The following is a 10,197-nucleotide window of genomic DNA, read 5'->3' as shown; positions in this document are numbered from 1 at the left end:
AGCATTTATTTAATGCATGTGGTGATGCCGATAAAAGTAGGTCAGGGAAGCTATGTGAGATCAGATTGTAAACACCATGAAGGGAAGATTGGGATGCATTGCACAGGGTCTGAGGACAAACAGGCGCATGACCCAGATTCAAGACTCAGTGCATGGGGAGCAAGATACACGTTTCCTAGCAGCATTTGGCCACCCCCTACCCCATTTTCCCCTGTGTCATGGTTTTTAGTCCTCTTCCTGTCTCTGAGAACTGAGATTTAGATGTTTCTAGCATAACCATCAACTCCAGAGAGCAGAGGGAGGAGAATGAACATGGAATTAGGACATCTTCTCTGGGTCCTTGTTTTCTTCTTGGGAGACACCTAGTGCATAAACCACAACCTGAGGTGTTCTCTCCCTATCAGAGGAGAACTGAAGGGAAACATTTTAATATTATTTTCTATTTTTATCCTTACACTTTCTTGTGGATTGCATGAAGTTGTATCGAGAAGATTAATATTCATTCAACTTTTCATACACTCTTGTTTCATTTCATTGACTGTAATACTCACAAACTCCTGTTATAATTACCTTTTCTTTCCAAACATTCTGAATTTTCCCCTGGATAAATGTTGCCCTTTTAATCGCAGAAGTTTGATTATTCTAAGGTAATTGTATCTGCCCAGGACTATTGCTCTCTGGTAGTTTTGTGGATTATTTGACTGGAAGTTTTCCCAAGGGGTGAGTTCAGTCCCACACCTGAAGGGACGCTGACAGCCATAGTCTCAGGACTTCCACAAGTCTACCCAACCAATAAGCGTAGTCTTTTTATTTTTATTTTCTTTGTATGTGTGTGTGTATGCGTGTGTGTATTGTTTCACTTTTTATCCCACTCTACCCAAGATCTTCTAATGCTATCTTTTCCAAAGAAGTGGGTACTGTTAGCAAGGCACCACCTCTTTCTTCTGGTCATAGAGTTCAGGAGACTCATATCCATGATTCATTACAGCATTGGATGAATGGTTTCCATGTGTTTTCAATGATCATCACTCTGGAAAGGGAGAAACAATTAGCTGCACCTCATGTGGCTTAAAGTCCCCAGTCACTCCTCTTAAAACCCAGATGTAGGACATTGTCTTTGTGGGCTGTTACATCAGCGGTTTTTGATGTTCCCGGAACTCTACGGCCTCCTCAGAGTAAAAGAGTTAACACACTGATGGTTTTCTTTAGTTTAGATGACAGTAGATCAGAGAAATATTTAGGACAGATTATGAAACTGATGAAGGTGAAATATTCCCCATGTTATACTTTTAACTTCTCTTCTGAACAGAGCTACACTGTCAGACAGACGGTAACAAGGGCCAGGTTGGCCATGAGTATTCAGAGAGTGACACACTCATCTTTGGCTTTAATCTGCACAGATGACACTCCGAGTAAAGTTGACAGTCCCTGAGATTTGTTTCCTGTTCTCAGGCAGCAGGAAGCACGGGGCAGAACTGGGCACTAGGACACACCTGAGAGTCTACTGAGAAAAGGACCATTTGGGAGATCAGATTTTTCACAGTCTTCACTAAGGAGAGAGAGGTATTTTCTATCCTGGACATAATTCCTCAAAGACAGTAAGGAGGGACTGTATGTGAGGGCCCAGACTCCCCAGGCTGCAGCCTCACACCAGGTTTCAAACCACTCTCCCCTGAGTGTGGACTGAGAGATGCACTGAGTGGAGAGGCACAGTTCAATACTGTCCGGGGTTAAGGTGCCAATGCCTGTGTGTTTGTGTCTTTGTGTGTGTGTTGTGTAATATTATTAGGATCAGGTTTTGTCCCACTCAACATTCTCAAGACCCACACCTCCCCTGCATTGGGTGTCCAGGTTTAAGAGGCTGGAGGAGTCTGACATGGAGGGCAGGGCAGAAATATGCGAAGTGGAAGACATCCATTTTAGACCCACAGGTTACCTCCACAGGGGAAGCTCCCTCATCACCCAGCTGGAGACCACAGTGTGATTCCTTTCCATCCCCCTTGCAAAATGGGGTCTGCCACCCTAACTCTCCTCATTGCTCTTCTCCCAGGTCAGGATCACCACAGGGTTTGAGCTGAATGGAGGGTGTGTGTGTGAAGAGGGAATCTCTGATCTCTGAATCCTACCTCCAAAGGTGTCTGTGCTCAGGTACAGCTGGTGCAATCTGGGGCAGAGGTGAAGAGACCCGGAGAATCTTTGAGGATCTCCTGTAAGACATCTGGGTTCAGCTTTACTAGCTACTATTTTCACTGGATTAGGCAGACACCTGGAATAAGCTTAGAATGGATAGGAAGGATTGTTCCTAGTGACGCTGACACCAGGTACAACTCATCCTTCCAAGGAAAAGTCACCATCTGCACAGACAACTCCATCGGCACCATGTCTCTGCAGTGGAGCAGCCTGAAGGACTCAGACACGGCCATGTATTACTGTGCAAGACACACAGTGAGAGAAACCACTTCCTGAGAGGGGCAGAAACCCTCAGCCTGATGCAGCTGCAGAGCAGGAGTCTCAGAGGTACCTCTCAGTTCAACAGAAGAGGAAAAGCTGTCTGCTGTCACCTAGAGACTGAGAACATGGGATCATCTCACAAGCCACTGACATGAGAGGGAGGCATCTCCCCACATGGGGAGCACTGATGCCTTTTATTGGATTGGATTCCCCTGGAGCAGCCCAGTCTGTGACAGCAGTGCTATAGAGCCGATGAGATAAAGTTTTGTTTGAAATTCTCAGAGTTCAGCATTTGCTGCCCTTGAAGAACGAGCAGGTGCATTGTCTTATAGGAAAGAAAGACCTCAGCTCATATTTCCTGGCCTTTTTCTCACCAACCATTCCCAGTATTATTAGAAATTCTTCCTGATAAGTAGCCTCAACCACCTCATGTGTTCATCTGTTTGCCTTATAACTTGATTCAAATTAATTTGGAGAGAGCTTTATAAAACTCTCCTGGTGGAGCACTGGCGCTGTGACATTAACAAACTGCTCATGGATCCCAGACCTTATATCAGTCAATTACACTCATAGGGAAATACTTGGTATAGTTTCCGGGTTAAAAATGACCTCCCCAGAAGGAGACTCGAGTCTGCTGAGTCAGGATGTACTTGGTTCAGAAATGTTTGCCTCCTTCCTTCCCCTCTTTCTCCTGAAGATGCTGGTCCTACCATGGGGTCAGTGTCAGGGAGAGAGCATTTTGAGTTGATTAGATTCAGGCAACACCCAGAGAGAGACCATGGTGTACAGGGATCTCTACTTTTGGTCAGTGCAGTGCTGACCTTGACCCTGCAAGAAATATTTCTACCTGCCCCTGACCTCTGTGAGCACTGAGGACTCATCTATTTCCGTGCAGGTGGACACAGACAGGGCAGTCAGTGTGGCCCTTACAGGACAGCTCTGGGGATGGACTGCATGGGGCTTTCCGACCAGCAAGGAGCACTCCAGACAAACAACAAGACCAGGATGCAGGAGTAGGTACATTGCTGAGCACAGGTGGGGCTTTCTGCTGTGTCTTGAGTTGGTTTTGTTCCCACCGTTCTCAAAGAGATTCAGGGGAAACTCTATTTACAATTGCAGGCGTGTACTAGTGTCTCCTAAATTGTAACAAGACTCTCTCACTGACAACAAGTTGATTTTCTACCTAAAGTGACCTTATAGGACAGGCTTGAACTACCTCTGTAAAAAGTATTTACATAGAAGTGGCTGGTCTTCCAATCCAGGGGTACATATGGTAGCCAACTAACAAGGAGGGGTCAGGAAGAAAGGGAAAAAAAGAGATGTGTGGTGGGGGAATAGGGCACAGACCCACCCAAGGGGAGTCTATTTTTATTTCTCCACAGGGAAAGAGGGATGAGACTCAAATCCAGTGTTCTTGGATGTGAATTCACCCTGATGGCATGGAGTGGGGAGCCAGGAGAGGGCCCTGAGGGCTCTGTCCCAATACCAGCTACATGGACAACTGCATCTCCTACCCAGAAGAATTCACTTTAGAGCACGGCACTAAGGCTGCAGCTAGGGGAGAGGGACATGTCCGATCAGAGTACACGGGAGCAAATGAATGGGGAGGAAGAGAGAGTGGAGGACAACCTGGCACACCCAGCCTGGAGGATGATATCCCTGATCCAAACAACCAATGCACAGAGTGAACCATATGGCCAGCCCTACTTTGAAACACTATGTCCCTCATGGCTCCATGGACCTACAGGGGACAACACTGGAGACTCAGTGTCAGGATTGACTTTTACTGACCCCATGACACCGAGGCTAAACACTTAAGGCATGTGGCAGAGTAATAGGGTGAGCAGATCAGGGAGCTCCCAAGGAGGTGCAAAGGATAGATTTGAGGCCAGAGCATGGCACCCCATTTGACTCAATTGAAGGAAATGCCTACATGTCAAAAATCAGATCTTGATCTATTTACAGGTTTTTCTTTCTTTTTTCTTTTTGTTTTAATTAATTTACTCTTTTTTGAGTCATTGGTTTTCTTTTTGTTGCCATCATTCTGTTATCTTTTGTCACTTTGTCTTGCTATGCCATGTTTTTTTTGGGGTGCATATTATTATCTCTGCAGATCTATCTACGTAAGATAGGCAGGATGAACAGTCTGGAGGAGAAAACAACGGGACCTATGGTTCCAGGAGAACATGGGAGAGAGGGAAGCTGGGGCAAGAAGGTTATGTTGAACAACCCAGGGACAAGGGAGCAACAAGTGATTCAAAATTGGTGACGTGGGGGTGTGAGAGGCCTGGTAAGGGGAATGTAACCAAGAGAAATTACTGAAACCAGAATGAAGACTGAGAATGATAGTGGGACAAGAGGAAAGGAAAAGGAAATAGAGGAAAGAACTAGGAGACAAAGGGTATTTATAGAGGTCTAAATACAGGCATGTACATATGTAAATATTTTATATATGATGGGGAAATAGCTCTATGTGCATATATTTATATGTTTAGTATTAAGGTAGCAGATGGACACTGGGCCTCCACTCAAGCACTTACTCAATGCAAGAACACTTTGTTCTATTAAATTGGCATTCCAGGATGCACACCTTCCCAACACGATCACTGAAGACAAATGTGTGCAAAAGCAAATGTTCTGAAGAAAACTGATGGTACCCAGCTATCAGAAGATATATTATTTGAGGTCTTAAAAGCTTGAAGATAAACAAGCAGCCATCTAGTGCAGAAGCATCAAAGCCCACATGGAAGCCTGTGTGACCAGGAGGTGTTGAAGGGACGAGTTATCAGACAGCAAAGAACAAAAAATCATATCAGTGGGTGCCCACGTTCCCTATATGATCACTGAAGATTACTGTGTGCATAAACAAATGTGGTGAAGAAAGCAGATTGTGCCTGGCTATCAAAAGATACAGCATCTGAGATCTTAAAGGATTGAAGGTAAACAAGCTGTCATCTAGCTCAGAAGCATCAAAGCCCACATAAAAGAAGCACACCAGCCTTTATGACTACGAGGTGTACAAGGAACCAGGTATCAGACATCAAACTACAAAAAATCATATCAGTGTGTGCCCACCTTCCTGATATGATCGCTGAAGACAAATGCATGCATGAGCAAATGTGGTGAAGAAAGCTGATGGTACCCAGCTATCAAAAGATATAGTGTCTGTGATTTTAAAGTTTTGAAGATAAATAAGCGGCCATCTACCTCAGAAGCACAAAGTCCAAATGGAAGAAGCACACCAGCCCACGTGACCACGAGGTGTTGAATTGTTTGGGTGTCAAGTATCAAGGAACAAAAATTCTTATCATTGTAAATAAGGGTGAGTGCAGAGTTGGAGACCCAAAGCCCATCTGTAGGGAACTGGACATCCCCTTACTGAATGGTCACGGGAAGAGATGAGTCAGTCAGGTTGCAGGCTAGAAATGATGAAACATACAACTTTACACAAAGGAAAATACAAAGATAGTCCACAAAATAAGTGATATGAAAGTGGCAAGTGTATGCCCTGTTGATAGTGGAAAATGTGTGAGTCCAGGGGCTGAGTGTGTGGGGTGATCAGGCAGTCCCACTGGGTTCCTGTTGGCACCAGAGTCATTGTATGTTATTTACTGCACAGTGTGGTGTCTATTAACAACTTTCCATCTTCTGCTGTCTGAAAATTAATGACTTTCTAAATTGCTAGTATTGTGATGAAGGTGAAACAAATTTATTTGTTTTTAACTTGACATTTAATTTCAGAAGTGTGACTATTTCTCAGAAAGTGTACTTTTGCATAAATGCTATTTGTTGCTGAAAGTTAGTGCAAATTTATATCACAAGTAGAGAATGTTTAAGAATAAAAATATATTTTATTCAAGGGAACAACAAGCGATCCAGATCGATGGTGAAGGGAGTGTAGGAGGCTTGGTAGGGTTTGATCACAGGTAACGTAATTCCGAGAGGAATTACTGAAACCCAAATGAAAGCTGAGTATTACAGTGGGACAAGAGGAAAGTAAAAGGAAATAGAGGCCATAAATAGGAGGCAAAACACATATATAGGGGTCTAAATAAAGGCATGTACATATGTACATGTATTTTTATATGACGATGGGGAAATAGATCTATGTGTATATATTTGTAGGTTTGTTACTAAGGTAGCAGATCAACATTAGGCCTCCACTCAAATACTTCCTAAATGAAAGAATACTTTGTTCTGTTAAACTGACATTGCATGATGCTCAACTTCCTGAAACTGTTGCTGAAGACAACGCAGATGCATAAGCAAATGTGGAGGAAAAAGCTGATGGCTATCTAAAGACAAAGTTTTTAGGCTCTTAAAGACTTGAAGGTAAACAAGCGGCCATCTAGCTCAGAAGCAACAACGCCCACGTGAAAGTAACACGTTAGCTTGTGTGATCACGAGGTGCCAAAGGGATAAGTTATCAGGCATCAAAGAACCAAAAATACCCTTTTTATTGTATGCTCACCTTCCTGATATGATCGCTGAAGACAAATGGGTGTGTAAGAAAATGTGGTGCAGAAAGCTGATGGTGCTTGGCTAACAAAAGATATAGCGTTTGGGGTCTTAAGGCATGAAGGTAAACTAGCAGCCATTTAGCTCAGAAGCAACAAAGCCCAAAATGAAGAAACACACCAAACTGTGTGATCGAAGGGATCATGTATCAGACATCAAAGAACAAAATATCATAGTATTGTGTGCTCACCTTCCTGACATGATCACTGAAGACAAATGGGTGCAAAAGCAAAATTGGTGAAGAAAGCTGATGGTGCCTGGCTAACAAAAGATATAGCATTTGGGGTCTTAAAAGTTTGGAGGTAAACAAGAGACCATCTAGCTCAGAAGCAACAAAGCCCACATGGAAGACACACCCCAGCCTGTGGGATGAGGATGTGTCAAACGTATAAGGTACCAGGCATAAAAGAACACAAAATCAATTCATTGTGAATGGGGGGGAATGCAGATTAGGGCCCCAAGAACCATCTCTAGGCAACTGGACATTCCCTTACAGAAGGGTCCCAAAGACGAGACGAGCCTGTCAGGGTACGGTGTAGCAATGATGAAACATACAACTTTCTATTGGTTCCTAAATGCTTCCTCACCCTCCCCTGCTCCTCTCCGACTATCATGATCCCAAATATACCTTACAAATCTGGCTAGACCAGAGGATGTACACTGATACAGATAGGAACTAGAAACACAGGGAATGAAGGACAGATGATCGCTTCAGGACCATTGCTGAGAGTGGCAATACCGTGAGGGTGGAAGGAGGGTGGGGTGGAAAGGGGGAATCGATTACAAGGACTTACATATAACCTCATCCCTGGGATGGACAACCAAAAAGTGTGTGAAGGGAGACATTGGACAGTGTAAGATATGACAAAATAAAAAAATTATTAATTATCAAGGGTTTATGAGGGAGGGTAGAACAGGGAGGGAGGGGAAAAATGATGAGCTGATACCAAGGGCTCCAGGAGAAAGAAAATGTTTTGAGAATGATCATGGTAACAAATGTACAAATGTGCTCAACACAATGAATGAATGTATGGATTGTGAGAAGAGCTCCCTGTGCCTCCAATAAAATGATGAAAATGTGTGTGTGTGTGTGTGTGTGTGTGTGTGTGTGTGTGTGTGTGTGTGGAGACTAAAAGTTTAAATTCTACTCTGTATTTTGAGCTGACTTTTTAAAGTCAGCATACTTCATGAAGACTCTAAGCACCCTCCTTCCTCCCAGCTCCTCTAACAACAAGCTGCCAGGAAGAGCATTCACTCTCTCTCCCAATAGCTAAAGTCAAAGCAAAACACATTCCAAAAATATTACATGACTGAGTCTTTTATATTGGCCTTGATATTGCCTTGGCCACTTCAGCCAATATATTAAAGATCAAGGGATTGGAATTTTCTTTTAATTTCCAGGATCCTTCTGCATTTAAACTCTGAAAATGTTCTTTGTGAATCATTACATATTACTTTATGTTTTTTCCTTCCGATCTCATTGGTTTATTTCCTAGACCCCTAACACCCCATCTACCTACTAGTTCGCACCCACAACAGAGACTAAGCTCAGTGTGAAGCTTAGTGTCCCGGACAAACATACATTAACAGCTCTCCTGCATCTTATGCTAGTATGATTTTTCCTATTACTATTATTAAAACTGTCATCTCTTACCCCTTTTCTTTCATTTTCCTTTATTTAGTCTAAATATCCAAAGTTTTACTTCATAACATCATTAACCTGTCTTTTAGTTTCACTGTACTGATCATCAAAATTTTTCTTACATTTTCAGACTCATAAAACCAAAGACTAATACTACTATCACAATATTTAAAATTGTTTTTGCTCTCAAATACTAGTACCCATTGATCCATCGTTGCAAATGAGGCATTTCAGGGCTAAATACCCCTTCCTTTAACCTACTATATAACACTACCTGATCCTCCACCCTCTTTTTTAACCTACTGCTTCTTTCACTCTCCCAACACTCATAATATTTCCTCCCCAAATTTCATATGACTCCCTTAACACATAAATTAGCAACCTCCCTCAGACACTTAATACAAACTATCCATTAGCCCTCTACTGCACCACCTAATAGAGTTAACCAGTTCCAAATAACATCGCCTACATAACACTCCCAATAGACTCCAAGATGACAAGGAAACAACAGAAGATATTAGTCACACACACACACACACACACACACACAAAACAAGAGAAACATAAACAAATAACCAAATAGCAATCAGACTTAAATGTAATACCTGAAACTGTACAAGTTATGGATTTCCCAGAAAAAGAATGCAAAGAATGATGTTTGTGCTCATGCAACAGCTGAAAGAAGTCTGAAAGGAAAAATAAAACAATAGAAAAGCTATAACCTCATTAGAGAAACAAACAGAAACACAAAAATCAAACACTACAATAAATAGCAGAATTACAAAGCAGGGGTGTCAAACTCAATTAAAAAGCGGGCCATTTGGTGCAACAGGCAAGATTCACATGGGCCACATCACATTTACAAATTTTGTTCAATTTCTATTTTGAAGTGAGGATTCAGGAATATGGATAGGATAATTAAAATACTATAATAGCTTTTATTTAAATATTTATTTTATTTAATGTATTTATAAAACTAAAATTATTGTTTTACCCTTAACTTGACAGTGCTTTCCTTCTACTAGTTTTCACTACGTCTTATGTTGTGACCGGAAAATATAACAAGGTAACTAATAAAAAACACCAAGATTTGGGCAGCTGACAAACGTGATGCACAATTGTAATGGCTTCCCTCTAAAAATGGTCACTAGCACTGCTGCTAGGTATGATCATAACAGCACAACCCAGAGTGCTATTTTTCACCTTTTCACTATTGGGATCTCTTTACATTATGTGACACTGAGAGTGGCAGACAGATCGCTTCCAATCATCACTGGAACTAAGTCAGTGCATTTATACACATCCACAGGCCCCCCAAAAAGCACTGGGCCACATGTATACTCATCTTCAGATAAAGGGTTAATGAGGAAATTGTGTGTACGGTATTGCCTCGATCTCCCCTAAGTGCTATTTTCTTCATAACAATTTTTTTCTATTTTCATTTTATTTCAGAGCATCGCAGGCCACAAAAAAAGCTCCTTAGGGGCTACATGCGGCCGACAGGGCCAGATTGACACCCCTGCTATAAAGGAAAAGCGGGAGGCTGTAAAAAAATAGAGATACAGAATTGAAGAGATAGAAACCCA

The sequence above is a fragment of the Tenrec ecaudatus genome, assembly GCF_050624435.1.
Source record: "Tenrec ecaudatus isolate mTenEca1 chromosome 9 unlocalized genomic scaffold, mTenEca1.hap1 SUPER_9_unloc_3, whole genome shotgun sequence".
Lineage (NCBI taxonomy): Eukaryota > Metazoa > Chordata > Mammalia > Afrosoricida > Tenrecidae > Tenrec > Tenrec ecaudatus.
The sequence above is the reverse complement of the archived record's forward strand: the minus strand, read 5'-3'. Positions refer to the sequence as shown.